The sequence below is a fragment of the Chiloscyllium punctatum genome, chromosome 45 (genome assembly GCF_047496795.1).
Source record: "Chiloscyllium punctatum isolate Juve2018m chromosome 45, sChiPun1.3, whole genome shotgun sequence".
In the NCBI taxonomy this organism is placed as follows: Eukaryota; Metazoa; Chordata; class Chondrichthyes; order Orectolobiformes; family Hemiscylliidae; genus Chiloscyllium; species Chiloscyllium punctatum.
This window is the reverse complement of record NC_092783.1, coordinates 30707238-30727849: the sequence shown is the minus strand read 5'-3', so window position 1 is coordinate 30727849 and position 20612 is coordinate 30707238. Positions and strand designations below refer to the sequence as shown.

Sequence of the window (20612 nt, the reverse complement as noted above, 5' to 3'; positions counted from 1 at the left end):
TCTTTACAACTCAGAAAGCTGGGATGATAGGAGGGGGATTCGCGGAGCTAGTTTACCGGTGTATCTGCTGCCTTTGCCCTTCTAGATGAATGCAAACAATCACTGGGCTGACTCTGGCAGGATCAGCGGGTGTATTCTGTGCGTAACTAGGAATTCGTTTTCAATCGGATAATTCACAATTAGAGAAATAAATCTTCATTACCAGACTGGGAGCTGTATCCAGGTCTGGACGATGCAAAGTCGGATTCCTAAACAGGGATCCCGCCCTGTGACGCTGACAGGAAACCTTGCCAACTGACTTGTACACACGCTGGTGACTGTCCTTCACTCCATATCCACCTTCAGCAGCAATGTTTTCTCTTTTCCTCCTTCAGCAGAAAAAGAAAAGACAACTGCACTCCAACTCTAGGAGAAGGAGGATTTATTTTCCGTTGGCGTAAAATGAATGAACGGTGACGGCAGAGAATGAGGGTGATGATCAGCTCGTGGAGTGTGTGCGCGCGCGCGTTTGCCACAGCATTCCCTGGTAAGTCAGCAGTGTCTCCACCTCACGTCGTTATTCCCACCAAACTGGGAATGAAGGTGGGAGAATAAAAGCGAATGAGAAGCAGGAGCGCGTGTGGAACAGCGGCACGAAATTGCAGGTAGAACGAAGAGTGACATGACTGCTGGAACGAGATGCAGGATCGCCAAATCATAACAGGCTGCAACAGAACGTTGAGCTGTCTGACCAGCAACACAACTGTGGTAAGAAGATGCAAGTGCGCACTGTTGGCACAGCAAGCAGGCACCACTGGGATTCGAACCCAGGATCTCCTATTTACTAGAGAGGCGCTTTAACCATCTAAGCCATGGCGCCACAGCACACGTGCGGCTGGGCGCTGTGTGCACAGGTACAGTTTATTCACCACTTGAAGACAAGGGCTCGTCAACGTGCTTTCCGTCTCGATCTTACTCAGTGAGAATTGCAAAGAAGAGAGAGTTCACGACTCAACATTCTCCACGCAAACGGCACGGAAAAACACAACCTGCTCTTGAATTCGATGTTTTCACCTCTTTAAACTGACAGGATAAAGAGGATGTGTCATCCTCTCTGGGCCCATTAAGGGCGTTATTACGCTCCAGAGGGAACCTCACACCAAGGGGAAAAGTGTCACTGAAATGAACTGACCAGGAGTGGTGTGTGAGTCAGTGTAAACAGTGAGCAGTAAAGGGTGACCCATTAGCACCAACTCTGAGCTTTGTACCACCAGCTCTACACTCACTTCCTGCCTCATGCCTCGCGGTCGGCATTGTCTTTCACTTTTATTACACTCCCTCGCTGCCGTTCTCAACCTATTTCCGACCGATAGCAGGTGTCCGTTTAGGACCTGCCCCTTTTTGAAACGGATTCCTGGGAGATCGGCGTCACTCGATGGGTTAGGCTTTTGCCCGAAACGTCGATTTCGCTGCTCCTTGGATGCCTGCCTGAACTGTTGTGCTCTTCCAGCGCCACTCATCCAGGGTAGGATTTACTGCCCATCCCTGATTACCCGACAGATCAGGGGGATGAGTTACTTTCCTGAACCCTTGAACTCCTCAGCACGGAGCTCCAGCCATGAGGCTGCTAGGGAGGGGGTTCCAGGACTTTGATCCAGCGCTAGCGAAGCTACAACGAGATCTTTACAACTCAGAAAGCTGAGATGATCGGAGGGGGATTCGCGGAGCTAGTTTACCGGTGTATCTGCTGCCTTTGCCCTTCTAGATGAATGCAAACAATCACTGGGCTGACTCTGGCAGGATCAGCGGGTGTATTCTGTGCGTAACTAGGAATTCGTTTTCAATCGGATAATTCACAATTAGAGAAATAAATCTTCATTACCAGACTGGGAGCTGTATCCAGGTCTGGACGATGCAAAGTCGGATTCCTAAACAGGGATCCCGCCCTGTGACGCTGACAGGAAACCTTGCCAACTGACTTGTACACACGCTGGTGACTGTCCTTCACTCCATGTCCACCTTCAGCAGCAATGTTTTCTCTTTTCCTCCTTCAGCAGAAAAAGAAAAGACAACTGCACTCCAACTCTAGGAGAAGGAGGATTTATTTTCCGTTGGCGTAAAATGAATGAACGGTGACGGCAGAGAATGAGGGTGATGATCAGCTCGTGGAGTGTGTGCGCGCGCGCGTTTGCCACAGCATTCCCTGTTAAGTCAGCAGTGTCTCCACCTCACGTCGTTATTCCCACCAAACTGGGAATGAAGGTGGGAGAATAAAAGCGAATGAGAAGCAGGAGCGCGTGTGGAACAGCGGCACGAAATTCCAGGTAGAACGAAGAGTGACACTACTGCTGGAACGAGATGCAGGATCGCCAAATCATCACAGGCTGCAACAGAAAGTTGAGCTGTCTGACCAGCAACACAACTCTGGTAAGAAGATGCAAGTGCGCACTTTTGACACAGCAAGCAGGCACCACTGGGATTCGAACCCAGGATCTCCTGTTTACTAGACAGGCGCTTTAACCATCTAAGCCATGGCGCCACAGCGTGCGCGGTTGGGCGCTGAGTGCACAGGTACAGTTCATTCACCACTTGAAGACAAGGGCTCGTCAACGTGCTTTCCGTCTCGATCTTGCTCAGTGAGAATTGCAAAGAAGAGAGAGTTCACGACTCAACATTCTCCACGCAAACGGCACGGAAAAACACAACCTGCTCTTGAATTCGATGTTTTCACCTCTTTAAACTGACAGGATAAGGAGGATGTGTCATCCTCTCTGGGCCCATTAAGGGCGTTATTACGCTCCAGAGGGAACCTCACACCAAGGGGAAAAGTGTCACTGAAATGAACTGACCAGGAGTGGTGTGTGAGTCAGTGTAAACAGTGAGCAGTAAAGGGTGACCCATTAGCACCAACTATGAGCTTTGTACCACCAGCTCTACACTCACTTCCTGCCTCATGCCTCGCGGTCGGCATTGTCTTTCACTTTTATTACACTCCCTCGCTGCCGTTCTCAACCTATTTCCGACCGATAGCAGGTGTCCGTTTAGGACCTGCCCCTTTTTGAAACGGATTCCTGGGAGATCGGCGTCACTCGATGGGGTAGGCTTTTGCCCGAAACGTCGATTTCGCTGCTCCTTGGATGCCTGCCTGAACTGTTGTGCTCTTCCAGCGCCACTCATCCAGGGTAGGATTTACTGCCCATCCCTGATTACCCGACAGATCAGGGGGATGAGTTACTTTCCTGAACCCTTGAACTCCTCAGCACGGAGCTCCAGCCATGAGGCTGCTAGGGAAGGGGTTCCAGGACTTTGATCCAGCGCTAGCGAAGCTACAACGAGATCTTTACAACTCAGAAAGCTGAGATGATAGGAGGGGGATTCGCGGAGCTAGTTTACCGGTGTATCTGCTGCCTTTGCCCTTCTAGATGAATGCAAACAATCACTGGGCTGACTCTGGCAGGATCAGCGGGTGTATTCTGTGCGTAACTAGGAATTCGTTTTCAATCGGATAATTCACAATTAGAGAAATAAATCTTCATTACCAGACTGGGAGCTGTATCCAGGTTTGGACGATGCAAAGTCGGATTCCTAAACAGGGATCCCGCCCTGTGACGCTGACAGGAAACCTTGCCAACTGACTTGTACACACGCTGGTGACTGTCCTTCACTCCATATCCACCTTCAGCAGCAATGTTTTCTCTTTTCCTCCTTCAGCAGAAAAAGAAAAGACAACTGCACTCCAACTCTAGGAGAAGGAGGATGTATTTTCCGTTGGCGTAAAATGAATGAAAGGTGACGGCAGAGAATGAGGGTGATGATCAGCTCGTGGAGTGTGTGCGCGCGCGCGTTTGCCACAGCATTCCCTGGTAAGTCAGCAGTGTCTCCACCTCACGTCGTTATTCCCACCAAACTGGGAATGAAGGTGGGAGAATAAAAGCGAATGAGAAGCAGGAGCGCGTGTGGAACAGCGGCACGAAATTGCAGGTAGAACGAAGAGTGACACTACTGCTGGAACGAGATGCAGGATCGCCAAATCATAACAGGCTGCAACAGAACGTTGAGCTGTCTGACCAGCAACACAACTGTGGTAAGAAGATGCAAGTGCGCACTGTTGGCACAGCAAGCAGGCACCACTGGGATTCGAACCCAGGATCTCCTGTTTACTAGACAGGCGCTTTAACCATCTAAGCCATGGCGCCACAGCGCGCGCGGTTGGGCGCTGAGTGCACAGGTACAGTTCATTCACCACTTGAAGACAAGGGCTCGTCAACGTGCTTTCCGTCTCGATCTTGCTCAGTGAGAATTGCAAAGAAGAGAGAGTTCACGACTCAACATTCTCCACGCAAACGGCACGGAAAAACACAACCTGCTCTTGAATTCGATGTTTTCACCTCTTTAACTGACAGGATAAAGAGGATGTGTCATCCTCTCTGGGCCCATTAAGGGCGTTATTACGCTCCAGAGGGAACCTCACACCAAGGGGAAAAGTGTCACTGAAATGAACTGACCAGGAGTGGTGTGTGAGTCAGTGTAAACAGTGAGCAGTAAAGGGTGACCCATTAGCACCAACTATGAGCTTTGTACCACCAGCTCTACACTCACTTCCTGCCTCATGCCTCGCGGTCGGCATTGTCTTTCACTTTTATTACACTCCCTCGCTGCCGTTCTCAACCTATTTCCGACCGATAGCAGGTGTCCGTTTAGGACCTGCCCCTTTTTGAAACGGATTCCTGGGAGATCGGCGTCACTCGATGGGGTAGGCTTTTGCCCGAAACGTCGATTTCGCTGCTCCTTGGATGCCTGCCTGAACTGTTGTGCTCTTCCAGCGCCACTCATCCAGGGTAGGATTTACTGCCCATCCCTGATTACCCGACAGATCAGGGGGATGAGTTACTTTCCTGAACCCTTGAACTCCTCAGCACGGAGCTCCAGCCATGAGGCTGCTAGGGAAGGGGTTCCAGGACTTTGATCCAGCGCTAGCGAAGCTACAACGAGATCTTTACAACTCAGAAAGCTGAGATGATAGGAGGGGGATTCGCGGAGCTAGTTTACCGGTGTATCTGCTGCCTTTGCCCTTCTAGATGAATGCAAACAATCACTGGGCTGACTCTGGCAGGATCAGCGGGTGTATTCTGTGCGTAACTAGGAATTCGTTTTCAATCGGATAATTCACAATTAGAGAAATAAATCTTCATTACCAGACTGGGAGCTGTATCCAGGTTTGGACGATGCAAAGTCGGATTCCTAAACAGGGATCCCGCCCTGTGACGCTGACAGGAAACCTTGCCAACTGACTTGTACACACGCTGGTGACTGTCCTTCACTCCATATCCACCTTCAGCAGCAATGTTTTCTCTTTTCCTCCTTCAGCAGAAAAAGAAAAGACAACTGCACTCCAACTCTAGGAGAAGGAGGATGTATTTTCCGTTGGCGTAAAATGAATGAAAGGTGACGGCAGAGAATGAGGGTGATGATCAGCTCGTGGAGTGTGTGCGCGCGCGCGTTTGCCACAGCATTCCCTGGTAAGTCAGCAGTGTCTCCACCTCACGTCGTTATTCCCACCAAACTGGGAATGAAGGTGGGAGAATAAAAGCGAATGAGAAGCAGGAGCGCGTGTGGAACAGCGGCACGAAATTGCAGGTAGAACGAAGAGTGACACTACTGCTGGAACGAGATGCAGGATCGCCAAATCATAACAGGCTGCAACAGAACGTTGAGCTGTCTGACCAGCAACACAACTGTGGTAAGAAGATGCAAGTGCGCACTGTTGGCACAGCAAGCAGGCACCACTGGGATTCGAACCCAGGATCTCCTGTTTACTAGACAGGCGCTTTAACCATCTAAGCCATGGCGCCACAGCGCGCGCGGTTGGGCGCTGAGTGCACAGGTACAGTTCATTCACCACTTGAAGACAAGGGCTCGTCAACGTGCTTTCCGTCTCGATCTTGCTCAGTGAGAATTGCAAAGAAGAGAGAGTTCACGACTCAACATTCTCCACGCAAACGGCACGGAAAAACACAACCTGCTCTTGAATTCGATGTTTTCACCTCTTTAAACTGACAGGATAAAGAGGATGTGTCATCCTCTCTGGGCCCATTAAGGGCGTTATTACGCTCCAGAGGGAACCTCACACCAAGGGGAAAAGTGTCACTGAAATGAACTGACCAGGAGTGGTGTGTGAGTCAGTGTAAACAGTGAGCAGTAAAGGGTGACCCATTAGCACCAACTCTGAGCTTTGTACCACCAGCTCTACACTCACTTCCTGCCTCATGCCTCGCGGTCGGCATTGTCTTTCACTTTTATTACACTCCCTCGCTGCCGTTCTCAACCTATTTCCGACCGATAGCAGGTGTCCGTTTAGGACCTGCCCCTTTTTGAAACGGATTCCTGGGAGATCGGCGTCACTCGATGGGGTAGGCTTTTGCCCGAAACGTCGATTTCGCTGCTCCTTGGATGCCTGCCTGAACTGTTGTGCTCTTCCAGCGCCACTCATCCAGGGTAGGATTTACTGCCCATCCCTGATTACCCGACAGATCAGGGGGATGAGTTACTTTCCTGAACCCTTGAACTCCTCAGCACGGAGCTCCAGCCATGAGGCTGCTAGGGAAGGGGTTCCAGGACTTTGATCCAGCGCTAGCGAAGCTACAACGAGATCTTTACAACTCAGAAAGCTGAGATGATAGGAGGGGGATTCGCGGAGCTAGTTTACCGGTGTATCTGCTGCCTTTGCCCTTCTAGATGAATGCAAACAATCACTGGGCTGACTCTGGCAGGATCAGCGGGTGTATTCTGTGCGTAACTAGGAATTCGTTTTCAATCGGATAATTCACAATTAGAGAAATAAATCTTCATTACCAGACTGGGAGCTGTATCCAGGTCTGGACGATGCAAAGTCGGATTCCTAAACAGGGATCCCGCCCTGTGACGCTGACAGGAAACCTTGCCAACTGACTTGTACACACGCTGGTGACTGTCCTTCACTCCATATCCACCTTCAGCAGCAATGTTTTCTCTTTTCCTCCTTCAGCAGAAAAAGAAAAGACAACTGCACTCCAACTCTAGGAGAAGGAGGATTTATTTTCCGTTGGCGTAAAATGAATGAACGGTGACGGCAGAGAATGAGGGTGATGATCAGCTCGTGGAGTGTGTGCGCGCGCGCGTTTGCCACAGCATTCCCTGGTAAGTCAGCAGTGTCTCCACCTCACGTCGTTATTCCCACCAAACTGGGAATGAAGGTGGGAGAATAAAAGCGAATGAGAAGCAGGAGCGCGTGTGGAACAGCGGCACGAAATTCCAGGTAGAACGAAGAGTGACACTACTGCTGGAACGAGATGCAGGATCGCCAAATCATAACAGGCTGCAACAGAACGTTGAGCTGTCTGACCAGCAACACAACCGTGGTAAGAAGATGCAAGTGCGCACTGTTGGCACAGCAAGCAGGCACCACTGGGATTCGAACCCAGGATCTCCTGTTTACTAGACAGGCGCTTTAACCACCTAAGCCATGGCGCCCCAGCGCGCGCAGCTGGGCGCTGAGTGCACAGGTACAGTTTATTCACCACTTGAAGACAAGGGCTCGTCAACGTGCTTTCCGTCTCGGTCTTACTCAGTGAGAATTGCAAAGAAGAGAGAGTTCACGACTCAACATTCTCCACGCAAACGGCACGGAAAAACACAACCTGCTCTTGAATTCGATGTTTTCACCTCTTTAAACTGACAGGATAAAGAGGATGTGTCATCCTCTCTGGGCCCATTAAGGGCGTTATTACGCTCCAGAGGGAACCTCACACCAAGGGGAAAAGTGTCACTGAAATGAACTGACCAGGAGTGGTGTGTGAGTCAGTGTAAACAGTGAGCAGTAAAGGGTGACCCATTAGCACCAACTCTGAGCTTTGTACCACCAGCTCTACACTCACTTCCTGCCTCATGCCTCGCGGTCGGCATTGTCTTTCACTTTTATTACACTCCCTCGCTGCCGTTCTCAACCTATTTCCGACCGATAGCAGGTGTCCGTTTAGGACCTGCCCCTTTTTGAAACGGATTCCTGGGAGATCGGCGTCACTCGATGGGGTAGGCTTTTGCCCGAAACGTCGATTTCGCTGCTCCTTGGATGCCTGCCTGAACTGTTGTGCTCTTCCAGCGCCACTCATCCAGGGTAGGATTTACTGCCCATCCCTGATTACCCGACAGATCAGGGGGATGAGTTACTTTCCTGAACCCTTGAACTCCTCAGCACGGAGCTCCAGCCATGAGGCTGCTAGGGAAGGGGTTCCAGGACTTTGATCCAGCGCTAGCGAAGCTACAACGAGATCTTTACAACTCAGAAAGCTGAGATGATAGGAGGGGGATTCGCGGAGCTAGTTTACCGGTGTATCTGCTGCCTTTGCCCTTCTAGATGAATGCAAACAATCACTGGGCTGACTCTGGCAGGATCAGCGGGTGTATTCTGTGCGTAACTAGGAATTCGTTTTCAATCGGATAATTCACAATTAGAGAAATAAATCTTCATTACCAGACTGGGAGCTGTATCCAGGTCTGGACGATGCAAAGTCGGATTCCTAAACAGGGATCCCGCCCTGTGACGCTGACAGGAAACCTTGCCAACTGACTTGTACACACGCTGGTGACTGTCCTTCACTCCATATCCACCTTCAGCAGCAATGTTTTCTCTTTTCCTCCTTCAGCAGAAAAAGAAAAGACAACTGCACTCCAACTCTAGGAGAAGGAGGATCTATTTTCCGTTGGCGTAAAATGAATGAACGGTGACGGCAGAGAATGAGGGTGATGATCAGCTCGTGGGGTGTGTGCGCGCGCGCGTTTGCCACAGCATTCCCTGGTAAGTCAGCAGTGTCTCCACCTCACGTCGTTATTCCCACCAAACTGGGAATGAAGGTGGGAGAATAAAAGCGAATGAGAAGCAGGAGCGCGTGTGGAACAGCGGCACGAAATTGCAGGTAGAACGAAGAGTGACACTACTGCTGGAACGAGATGCAGGATCGCCAAATCATAACAGGCTGCAACAGAACGTTGAGCTGTCTGACCCGCAACACAACTGTGGAAAGAAGATGCAAGTGCGCACTGTTGGCACAGCAAGCAGGCACCACTGGGATTCGAACCCAGGATCTCCTGTTTACTAGACAGGCGCTTTAACCATCTAAGCCATGGCGCCACAGCGCGCGCGGTTGGGCGCTGAGTGCACCGGTACAGTTCATTCACCACTTGAAGACAAGGGCTCGTCAACGTGCTTTCCGTCTCGATCTTGCTCAGTGAGAATTGCAAAGAAGAGAGAGTTCACGACTCAACATTCTCCACGCAAACGGCACGGAAAAACACAACCTGCTCTTGAATTCGATGTTTTCACCTCTTTAAACTGACAGGATAAAGAGGATGTGTCATCCTCTCTGGGCCCATTAAGGGCGTTATTACGCTCCAGAGGGAACCTCACACCAAGGGGAAAAGTGTCACTGAAATGAACTGACCAGGAGTGGTGTGTGAGTCAGTGTAAACAGTGAGCAGTAAAGGGTGACCCATTAGCACCAACTCTGAGCTTTGTACCACCAGCTCTACACTCACTTCCTGCCTCATGCCTCGCGGTCGGCATTGTCTTTCACTTTTATTACACTCCCTCGCTGCCGTTCTCAACCTATTTCCGACCGATAGCAGGTGTCCGTTTAGGACCTGCCCCTTTTTGAAACGGATTCCTGGGAGATCGGCGTCACTCGATGGGGTAGGCTTTTGCCCGAAACGTCGATTTCGCTGCTCCTGGGATGCCTGCCTGAACTGTTGTGCTCTTCCAGCGCCACTCATCCAGGGTAGGATTTACTGCCCATCCCTGATTACCCGACAGATCAGGGGGATGAGTTACTTTCCTGAACCCTTGAACTCCTCAGCACGGAGCTCCAGCCATGAGGCTGCTAGGGAAGGGGTTCCAGGACTTTGATCCAGCGCTAGCGAAGCTACAACGAGATCTTTACAACTCAGAAAGCTGAGATGATAGGAGGGGGATTCGCGGAGCTAGTTTACCGGTGTATCTGCTGCCTTTGCCCTTCTAGATGAATGCAAACAATCACTGGGCTGACTCTGGCAGGATCAGCGGGTGTATTCTGTGCATAACTAGGAATTCGTTTTCAATCGGATAATTCACAATTAGAGAAATAAATCTTCATTACCAGACTGGGAGCTGTATCCAGGTCTGGACGATGCAAAGTCGGATTCCTAAACAGGGATCCCGCCCTGTGACGCTGACAGGAAACCTTGCCAACTGACTTGTACACACGCTGGTGACTGTCCTTCACTCCATATCCACCTTCAGCAGCAATGTTTTCTCTTTTCCTCCTTCAGCAGAAAAAGAAAAGACAACTGCACTCCAACTCTAGGAGAAGGAGGATCTATTTTCCGTTGGCGTAAAATGAATGAACGGTGACGGCAGAGAATGAGGGTGATGATCAGCTCGTGGAGTGTGTGCGCGCGCGCGTTTGCCACAGCATTCCCTGGTAAGTCAGCAGTGTCTCCACCTCACGTCGTTATTCCCACCAAACTGGGAATGAAGGTGGGAGAATAAAAGCGAATGAGAAGCAGGAGCGCGTGTGGAACAGCGGCACGAAATTGCAGGTAGAACGAAGAGTGACACTACTGCTGGAACGAGATGCAGGATCGCCAAATCATAACAGGCTGCAACAGAACGTTGAGCTGTCTGACCAGCAACACAACTGTGGTAAGAAGATGCAAGTGCGCACTGTTGGCACAGCAAGCAGAAACCACTGGGATTCGAACCCAGGATCTCCTGTTTACTAGACAGGCGCTTTAACCATCTAAGCCATGGCGCCAGAGCGCGCGCGGCTGGGCGCTGAGTGCACAGGTACAGTTTATTCACCACTTGAAGACAAGGGCTCGTCAACGTGCTTTCCGTCTCGATCTTTCTCAGTGAGAATTGCAAAGAAGAGAGAGTTCACGACTCAACATTCTCCACGCAAACGGCACGGAAAAACACAACCTGCTGTTGAATTCGATGTTTTCACCTCTTTAAACTGACAGGATAAAGAGGATGTGTCATCCTCTCTGGGCCCATTAAGGGCGTTATTACGCTCCAGAGGGAACCTCACACCAAGGGGAAAAGTGTCACTGAAATGAACTGACCAGGAGTGGTGTGTGAGTCAGTGTAAACAGTGAGCAGTAAAGGGTGACCCATTAGCACCAACTCTGAGCTTTGTACCACCAGCTCTACACTCACTTCCTGCCTCATGCCTCGCGGTCGGCATTGTCTTTCACTTTTATTACACTCCCTCGATGCCGTTCTCAACCTATTTCCGACCGATAGCAGGTGTCCGTTTAGGACCTGCCCCTTTTTGAAACGGATTCCTGGGAGATCGGCGTCACTCGATGGGGAAGGCTTTTGACCGAAACGTCGATTTTGCTGCTCCTTGGATGCCTGCGTGAACTGTTGTGCTCTTCCAGCGCCACTCATCCAGGGTAGGATTTACTGCCCATCCCTGATTACCCGACAGATCAGGGGGATGAGTTACTTTCCTGAACCCTTGAACTCCTCAGCACGGAGCTCCAGCCATGAGGCTGCTAGGGAAGGGGTTCCAGGACTTTGATACAGCGCTAGCGAAGCTACAACGAGATCTTTACAACTCAGAAAGCTGGGATGATAGGAGGGGGATTCGCGGAGCTAGTTTACCGGTGTATCTGCTGCCTTTGCCCTTCTAGATGAATGCAAACAATCACTGGGCTGACTCTGGCAGGATCAGCGGGTGTATTCTGTGCGTAACTAGGAATTCGTTTTCAATCGGATAATTCACAATTAGAGAAATAAATCTTCATTACCAGACTGGGAGCTGTATCCAGGTCTGGACGATGCAAAGTCGGATTCCTAAACAGGGATCCCGCCCTGTGACGCTGACAGGAAACCTTGCCAACTGACTTGTACACACGCTGGTGACTGTCCTTCACTCTATATCCACCTTCAGCAGCAATGTTTTCTCTTTTCCTCCTTCAGCAGAAAAAGAAAAGACAACTGCACTCCAACTCTAGGAGAAGGAGGATTTATTTTCCGTTGGCGTAAAATGAATGAACGGTGACGGCAGAGAATGAGGGTGATGATCAGCTCGTGGAGTGTGTGCGCGCGCACGTTTGCCACAGCATTCCCTGGTAAGTCAGCAGTGTCTCCACCTCACGTCGTTATTCCCACCAAACTGGGAATGAAGGTGGGAGAATAAAAGCGAATGAGAAGCAGGAGCGCGTGTGGAACAGCGGCACGAAATTGCAGGTAGAACGAAGAGTGACACTACTGCTGGAACGAGATGCAGGATCGCCAAATCATAACAGGCTGCAACAGAAAGTTGAGCTGTCTGACCTGCAACACAACTCTGGTAAGAAGATGCAAGTGCGCACTTTTGACACAGCAAGCAGGCACCACTGGGATTCGAACCCAGGATCTCCTGTTTACTAGACAAGCGCTTTAACCATCTAAGCCATGGCGCCACAGCGCGCGCGGTTGGGCGCTGAGTGCACAGGTACAGTTTATTCACCACTTGAAGACAAGGGCTCGTCAACGTGCTTTCCGTCTCGATCTTTCTCAGTGAGAATTGCAAAGAAGAGAGAGTTCACGACTCAACATTCTCCACGCAAACGGCACGGAAAAACACAACCTGCTCTTGAATTCGATGTTTTCACCTCTTTAAACTGACAGGATAAAGAGGATGTGTCATCCTCTCTGGGCCCATTAAGGGCGTTATTACGCTCCAGAGGGAACCTCACACCAAGGGGAAAAGTGTCACTGAAATGAACTGACCAGGAGTGGTGTGTGAGTCAGTGTAAACAGTGAGCAGTAAAGGGTGACCCATTAGCACCAACTCTGAGCTTTGTACCACCAACTCTACACTCACTTCCTGCCTCATGCCTCGCGGTCGGCATTGTCTTTCACTTTTATTACACTCCCTCGCTGCCGTTCTCAACCTATTTCCGACCGATAGCAGGTGTCCGTTTAGGACCTACCCCTTTTTGAAACGGATTCCTGGGAGATCGGCGTCACTCGATGGGGTAGGCTTTTGCCCGAAACGTCGATTTCGCTGCTCCTTGGATGCCTGCGTGAACTGTTGTGCTCTTCCAGCGCCACTCATCCAGGGTAGGATTTACTGCCCATCCCTGATTACCCGACAGATCAGGGGGATGAGTTACTTTCCTGAACCCTTGAACTCCTCAGCACGGAGCTCCAGCCATGAGGCTGCTAGGGAAGGGGTTCCAGGACTTTGATCCAGCGCTAGCGAAGCTACAACGAGATCTTTACAACTCAGAAAGCTGGGATGATAGGAGGGGGATTCGCGGAGCTAGTTTACCGGTGTATCTGCTGCCTTTGCCCTTCTAGATGAATGCAAACAATCACTGGGCTGACTCTGGCAGGATCAGCGGGTGTATTCTGTGCGTAACTAGGAATTCGTTTTCAATCGGATAATTCACAATTAGAGAAATAAATCTTCATTACCAGACTGGGAGCTGTATCCAGGTCTGGACGATGCAAAGTCGGATTCCTAAACAGGGATCCCGCCCTGTGACGCTGACAGGAAACCTTGCCAACTGACTTGTACACACGCTGGTGACTGTCCTTCACTCCATATCCACCTTCAGCAGCAATGTTTTCTCTTTTCCTCCTTCAGCAGAAAAAGAAAAGACAACTGCACTCCAACTCTAGGAGAAGGAGGATTTATTTTCCGTTGGCGTAAAATGAATGAACGGTGACGGCAGAGAATGAGGGTGATGATCAGCTCGTGGAGTGTGTGCGCGCGCGCGTTTGCCACAGCATTCCCTGGTAAGTCAGCAGTGTCTCCACCTCACGTCGTTATTCCCACCAAACTGGGAATGAAGGTGGGAGAATAAAAGCGAATGAGAAGCAGGAGCGCGTGTGGAACAGCGGCACGAACATTGCAGGTAGAACGAAGAGTGACACTACTGCTGGAACGAGATGCAGGATCGCCAAATCATAACAGGCTGCAACAGGAAGTTGAGCTGTCTGACCAGCAACACAACTCTGGTAAGAAGATGCAAGTGCACACTTTTGACACAGCAAGCAGGCACCACTGGGATTCGAACCCAGGATCTCCTGTTTACTAGACAGGCGCTTTAACCATCTAAGCCATGGCGCCACAGCGCGCGCGGTTGGGCGCTGAGTGCACCGGTACAGTTCATTCACCACTTGAAGACAAGGGCTCGTCAACGTGCTTTCCGTCTCGATCTTGCTCAGTGAGAATTGCAAAGAAGAGAGAGTTCACGACTCAACATTCTCCACGCAAACGGCACGGAAAAACACAACCTGCTCTTGAATTCGATGTTTTCACCTCTTTAAACTGACAGGATAAAGAGGATGTGTCATCCTCTCTGGGCCCATTAAGGGCGTTATTACGCTCCAGAGGGAACCTCACACCAAGGGGAAAAGTGTCACTGAAATGAACTGACCAGGAGTGGTGTGTGAGTCAGTGTAAACAGTGAGCAGTAAAGGGTGACCCATTAGCACCAACTCTGAGCTTTGTACCACCAGCTCTACACTCACTTCCTGCCACATGCCTCGCGGTCGGCATTGTCTTTCACTTTTATTACACTCCCTCGCTGCCGTTCTCAACTTTTTCCGACCGATAGCAGGTGTCCGTTTAGGACCTGCCCCTTTTTGAAACGGATTCCTGGGAGATCGGCGTCACTCGATGGGGTAGGCTTTTGCCCGAAACGTCGATTTCGCTGCTCCTGGGATGCCTGCCTGAACTGTTGTGCTCTTCCAGCGCCACTCATCCAGGGTAGGATTTACTGCCCATCCCTGATTACCCGACAGATCAGGGGGATGAGTTACTTTCCTGAACCCTTGAACTCCTCAGCACGGAGCTCCAGCCATGAGGCTGCTAGGGCAGGGGTTCCAGGACTTTGATCCAGCGCTAGCGAAGCTACAACGAGATCTTTACAACTCAGAAAGCTGAGATGATAGGAGGGGGATTCGCGGAGCTAGTTTACCGGTGTATCTGCTGCCTTTGCCCTTCTAGATGAATGCAAACAATCACTGGGCTGACTCTGGCAGGATCAGCGGGTGTATTCTGTGCGTAACTAGGAATTCGTTTTCAATCGGATAATTCACAATTAGAGAAATAAATCTTCATTACCAGACTGGGAGCTGTATCCAGGTCTGGACGATGCAAAGTCGGATTCCTAAACAGGGATCCCGCCCTGTGACGCTGACAGGAAACCTTGCCAACTGACTTGTACACACGCTGGTGACTGTCCTTCACTCCATATCCACCTTCAGCAGCAATGTTTTCTCTTTTCCTCCTTCAGCAGAAAAAGAAAAGACAACTGCACTCCAACTCTAGGAGAAGGAGGATCTATTTTCCGTTGGCGTAAAATGAATGAACGGTGACGGCAGAGAATGAGGGTGATGATCAGCTCGTGGAGTGTGTGCGCGCGCGCGTTTGCCACAGCATTCCCTGGTAAGTCAGCAGTGTCTCCACCTCACGTCGTTATTCCCACCAAACTGGGAATGAAGGTGGGAGAATAAAAGCGAATGAGAAGCAGGAGCGCGTGTGGAACAGCGGCACGAAATTGCAGGTAGAACGAAGAGTGACACTACTGCTGGAACGAGATGCAGGATCGCCAAATCATAACAGGCTGCAACAGAACGTTGAGCTGTCTGACCAGCAACACAACTGTGGTAAGAAGATGCAAGTGCGCACTGTTGGCACAGCAAGCAGAAACCACTGGGATTCGAACCCAGGATCTCCTGTTTACTAGACAGGCGCTTTAACCATCTAAGCCATGGCGCCACAGCGCGCGCGGCTGGGCGCTGAGTGCACAGGTACAGTTCATTCACCACTTGAAGACAAGGGCTCGTCAACGTGCTTTCCGTCTCGATCTTACTCAGTGAGAATTGCAAAGAAGAGAGAGTTCACGACTCAACATTCTCCACGCAAACGGCACGGAAAAACACAACCTGCTCTTGAATTCGATGTTTTCACCTCTTTAAACTGACAGGATAAAGAGGATGTGTCATCCTCTCTGGGCCCATTAAGGGCGTTATTACGCTCCAGAGGGAACCTCACACCAAGGGGAAAAGTGTCACTGAAATGAACTGACCAGGAGTGGTGTGTGAGTCAGTGTAAACAGTGAGCAGTAAAGGGTGACCCATTAGCACCAACTCTGAGCTTTGTACCACCAGCTCTACACTCACTTCCTGCCTCATGCCTCGCGGTCGGCATTGTCTTTCACTTTTATTACACTCCCTCGCTGCCGTTCTCAACCTATTTCCGACCGATAGCAGGTGTCCGTTTAGGACCTGCCCCTTTTTGAAACGGATTCCTGGGAGATCGGCGTCACTCGATGGGGTAGGCTTTTGCCCGAAACGTCGATTTCGCTGCTCCTTGGATGCCTGCCTGAACTGTTGTGCTCTTCCAGCGCCACTCATCCAGGGTAGGATTTACTGCCCATCCCTGATTACCCGACAGATCAGGGGGATGAGTTACTTTGCTGAACCCTTGAACTCCTCAGCACGGAGCTCCAGCCATGAGGCTGCTAGGGAAGGGGTTCCAGGACTTTGATCCAGCGCTAGCGAAGCTACAACGAGATCTTTACAACTCAGAAAGCTGGGATGATAGGAGGGGGATTCGCGGAGCTAGTTTACCGGTGTATCTGCTGCCTTTGCCCTTCTAGATGAATGCAAACAATCACTGGGCTGACTCTGGCAGGATCAGCGGGTGTATTCTGTGCATAACTAGGAATTCGTTTTCAATCGGATAATTCACAATTAGAGAAATAAATCTTCATTACCAGACTGGGAGCTGTATCCAGGTCTGGACGATGCAAAGTCGGATTCCTAAACAGGGATCCCGCCCTGTGACGCTGACAGGAAACCTTGCCAACTGACTTGTACACACGCTGGTGACTGTCCTTCACTCCATATCCACCTTCAGCAGCAATGTTTTCTCTTTTCCTCCTTCAGCAGAAAAAGAAAAGACAACTGCACTCCAACTCTAGGAGAAGGAGGATTTATTTTCCGTTGGCGTAAAATGAATGAACGGTGACGGCAGAGAATGAGGGTGATGATCAGCTCGTGGAGTGTGTGCGCGCGCGCGTTTGCCACAGCATTCCCTGGTAAGTCAGCAGTGTCTCCACCTCACGTCGTTATTCCCACCAAACTGGGAATGAAGGTGGGAGAATAAAAGCGAATGAGAAGCAGGAGCGCGTGTGGAACAGCGGCACGAAATTGCAGGTAGAACGAAGAGTGACACTACTGCTGGAACGAGATGCAGGATCGCCAAATCATAACAGGCTGCAACAGAAAGTTGAGCTGTCTGACCAGCAACACAACTCTGGTAAGAAGATGCAAGTGCGCACTTTTGACACAGCAAGCAGGCACCACTGGGATTTGAACCCAGGATCTCCTATTTACTAGACAGGCGCTTTAACCATCTAAGCCATGGCGCCACAGCGCGTGCGGTTGGGCGCTGAGTGCACAGGTACAGTTTATTCACCACTTGAAGACAAGGGCTCGTCAACGTGCTTTCCGTCTCGATCTTTCTCAGTGAGAATTGCAAAGAAGAGAGAGTTCACGACTCAACATTCTCCACGCAAACGGCACGGAAAAACACAACCTGCTCTTGAATTCGATGTTTTCACCTCTTTAAACTGACAGGATAAAGAGGATGTGTCATCCTCTCTGGGCCCATTAAGGGCGTTATTACGCTCCAGAGGGAACCTCACACCAAGGGGAAAAGTGTCACTGAAATGAACTGACCAGGAGTGGTGTGTGAGTCAGTGTAAACAGTGAGCAGTAAAGGGTGACCCATTAGCACCAACTCTGAGCTTTGTACCACCAGCTCTACACTCACTTCCTGCCTCATGCCTCGCGGTCGGCATTGTCTTTCACTTTTATTACACTCCCTCGCTGCCGTTCTCAACCTATTTCCGACCGATAGCAGGTGTCCGTTTAGGACCTGCCCCTTTTTGAAACGGATTCCTGGGAGATCGGCGTCACTCGATGGGGTAGGCTTTTGCCCGAAACGTCGATTTCGCTGCTCCTTGGATGCCTGCCTGAACTGTTGTGCTCTTCCAGCGCCACTCATCCAGGGTAGGATTTACTGCCCATCCCTGATTACCCGACAGATCAGGGGGATGAGTTACTTTCCTGAACCCTTGAACTCCTCAGCACGGAGCTCCAGCCATGAGGCTGCTAGGGAAGGGGTTCCAGGACTTTGATCCAGCGCTAGCGAAGCTACAACGAGATCTTTACAACTCAGAAAGCTGGGATGATAGGAGGGGGATTCGCGGAGCTAGTTTACCGGTGTATCTGCTGCCTTTGCCCTTCTAGATGAATGCAAACAATCACTGGGCTGACTCTGGCAGGATCAGCGGGTGTATTCTGTGCGTAACTAGGAATTCGTTTTCAATCGGATAATTCACAATTAGAGAAATAAATCTTCATTACCAGACTGGGAGCTGTATCCAGGTCTGGACGATGCAAAGTCGGATTCCTAAACAGGGATCCCGCCCTGTGACGCTGACAGGAAACCTTGCCAACTGACTTGTACACACGCTGGTGACTGTCCTTCACTCCATATCCACCTTCAGCAGCAATGTTTTCTCTTTTCCTCCTTCAGCAGAAAAAGAAAAGACAACTGCACTCCAACTCTAGGAGAAGGAGGATTTATTTTCCGTTGGCGTAAAATGAATGAACGGTGACGGCAGAGAATGAGGGTGATGATCAGCTCGTGGAGTGTGTGCGCGCGCGCGTTTGCCACAGCATTCCCTGGTAAGTCAGCAGTGTCTCCACCTCACGTCGTTATTCCCACCAAACTGGGAATGAAGGTGGGAGAATAAAAGCGAATGAGAAGCAGGAGCGCGTGTGGAACAGCGGCACGAACATTGCAGGTAGAACGAAGAGTGACACTACTGCTGGAACGAGATGCAGGATCGCCAAATCATAACAGGCTGCAACAGGAAGTTGAGCTGTCTGACCAGCAACACAACTCTGGTAAGAAGATGCAAGTGCACACTTTTGACACAGCAAGCAGGCACCACTGGGATTCGAACCCAGGATCTCCTGTTTACTAGACAGGCGCTTTAACCATCTAAGCCATGGCGCCACAGCGCGCGCGGCTGGGCGCTGAGTGCACCGGTACAGTTCATTCACCACTTGAAGACAAGGGCTCGTCAACGTGCTTTCCGTCTCGATCTTGCTCAGTGAGAATTGCAAAGAAGAGAGAGTTCACGACTCAACATTCTCCACGCAAACGGCACGGAAAAACACAACCTGCTCTTGAATTCGATGTTTTCACCTCTTTAAACTGACAGGATAAAGAGGATGTGTCATCCTCTCTGGGCCCATTAAGGGCGTTATTACGCTCCAGAGGGAACCTCACACCAAGGGGAAAAGTGTCACTGAAATGAACTGACCAGGAGTGGTGTGTGAGTCAGTGTAAACAGTGAGCAGTAAAGGGTGACCCATTAGCACCAACTCTGAGCTTTGTACCACCAGCTCTACACTCACTTCCTGCCTCATGCCTCGCGGTCGGCATTGTCTTTCACTTTTATTACACTCCCTCGCTGCCGTTCTCAACCTATTTCCGACCGATAGCAGGTGTCCGTTTAGGACCTGCCCCTTTTTGAAACGGATTCCTGGGAGATCGGCGTCACTCGATGGGGTAGGCTTTTGCCCGAAACGTCGATTTCGCTGCTCCTTGGATGCCTGCCTGAACTGTTGTGCTCTTCCAGCGCCACTCATCCAGGGTAGGATTTACTGCCCATCCCTGATTACCCGACAGATCAGGGGGATGAGTTACTTTCCTGAACCCTTGAACTCCTCAGCACGGAGCTCCAGCCATGAGGCTGCTAGGGAAGGGGTTCCAGGACTTTGATCCAGCGCTAGCGAAGCTACAACGAGATCTTTACAACTCAGAAAGCTGGGATGATAGGAGGGGGATTCGCGGAGCTAGTTTACCGGTGTATCTGCTGCCTTTGCCCTTCTAGATGAATGCAAACAATCACTGGGCTGACTCTGGCAGGATCAGCGGGTGTATTCTGTGCGTAACTAGGAATTCGTTTTCAATCGGATAATTCACAATTAGAGAAATAAATCTTCATTACCAGACTGGGAGCTGTATCCAGGTCTGGACGATGCAAAGTCGGATTCCTAAACAGGGATCCCGCCCTGTGACGCTGACAGGAAACCTTGCCAACTGACTTGTACACACGCTGGTGACTGTCCTTCACTCCATATCCACCTTCAGCAGCAATGTTTTCTCTTTTCCTCCTTCAGCAGAAAAAGAAAAGACAACTGCACTCCAACTCTAGGAGAAGGAGGATCTATTTTCCGTTGGCGTAAAATGAATGAACGGTGACGGCAGAGAATGAGGGTGATGATCAGCTCGTGGAGTGTGTGCGCGCGCGCGTTTGCCACAGCATTCCCTGGTAAGTCAGCAGTGTCTCCACCTCACGTCGTTATTCCCACCAAACTGGGAATGAAGGTGGGAGAATAAAAGCGAATGAGAAGCAGGAGCGCGTGTGGAACAGCGGCACGAAATTGCAGGTAGAACGAAGAGTGACACTACTGCTGGAACGAGATGCAGGATCGCCAAATCATAACAGGCTGCAACAGAAAGTTGAGCTGT

General features: G+C 50.5%; 12 non-coding genes across 12 annotated transcripts; all 12 read right to left on the bottom strand.

Moving 5' to 3' along the window:
• Positions 1-785: 785 nt before the first annotated feature.
• trnat-agu (transfer RNA threonine (anticodon AGU)) lies at positions 786-859 on the bottom strand. The gene has a single exon. It is a non-coding gene; the product is annotated as a tRNA-Thr (tRNA).
• A 1585-nt stretch (positions 860-2444) lies between these two features.
• On the bottom strand, positions 2445-2518 carry trnat-agu (transfer RNA threonine (anticodon AGU)). Its single transcript has one exon. It is a non-coding gene; the product is annotated as a tRNA-Thr (tRNA).
• Positions 2519-4101: 1583 nt separating this feature from the next.
• trnat-agu (transfer RNA threonine (anticodon AGU)) lies at positions 4102-4175 on the bottom strand. Its single transcript has one exon. It is a non-coding gene; the product is annotated as a tRNA-Thr (tRNA).
• A 1582-nt stretch (positions 4176-5757) lies between these two features.
• On the bottom strand, positions 5758-5831 carry trnat-agu (transfer RNA threonine (anticodon AGU)). The gene has a single exon. It is a non-coding gene; the product is annotated as a tRNA-Thr (tRNA).
• Positions 5832-7414: 1583 nt separating this feature from the next.
• Positions 7415-7488, bottom strand: trnat-agu (transfer RNA threonine (anticodon AGU)). Its single transcript has one exon. It is a non-coding gene; the product is annotated as a tRNA-Thr (tRNA).
• A 1583-nt stretch (positions 7489-9071) lies between these two features.
• Positions 9072-9145, bottom strand: trnat-agu (transfer RNA threonine (anticodon AGU)). The gene has a single exon. It is a non-coding gene; the product is annotated as a tRNA-Thr (tRNA).
• Positions 9146-10728: 1583 nt separating this feature from the next.
• On the bottom strand, positions 10729-10802 carry trnat-agu (transfer RNA threonine (anticodon AGU)). The gene has a single exon. It is a non-coding gene; the product is annotated as a tRNA-Thr (tRNA).
• A 1583-nt stretch (positions 10803-12385) lies between these two features.
• On the bottom strand, positions 12386-12459 carry trnat-agu (transfer RNA threonine (anticodon AGU)). The gene has a single exon. It is a non-coding gene; the product is annotated as a tRNA-Thr (tRNA).
• Positions 12460-14043: 1584 nt separating this feature from the next.
• On the bottom strand, positions 14044-14117 carry trnat-agu (transfer RNA threonine (anticodon AGU)). The gene has a single exon. It is a non-coding gene; the product is annotated as a tRNA-Thr (tRNA).
• A 1582-nt stretch (positions 14118-15699) lies between these two features.
• On the bottom strand, positions 15700-15773 carry trnat-agu (transfer RNA threonine (anticodon AGU)). The gene has a single exon. It is a non-coding gene; the product is annotated as a tRNA-Thr (tRNA).
• A 1583-nt stretch (positions 15774-17356) lies between these two features.
• On the bottom strand, positions 17357-17430 carry trnat-agu (transfer RNA threonine (anticodon AGU)). Its single transcript has one exon. It is a non-coding gene; the product is annotated as a tRNA-Thr (tRNA).
• A 1584-nt stretch (positions 17431-19014) lies between these two features.
• trnat-agu (transfer RNA threonine (anticodon AGU)) lies at positions 19015-19088 on the bottom strand. The gene has a single exon. It is a non-coding gene; the product is annotated as a tRNA-Thr (tRNA).
• Between the last annotated feature and the right edge of the window lie 1524 nt (positions 19089-20612).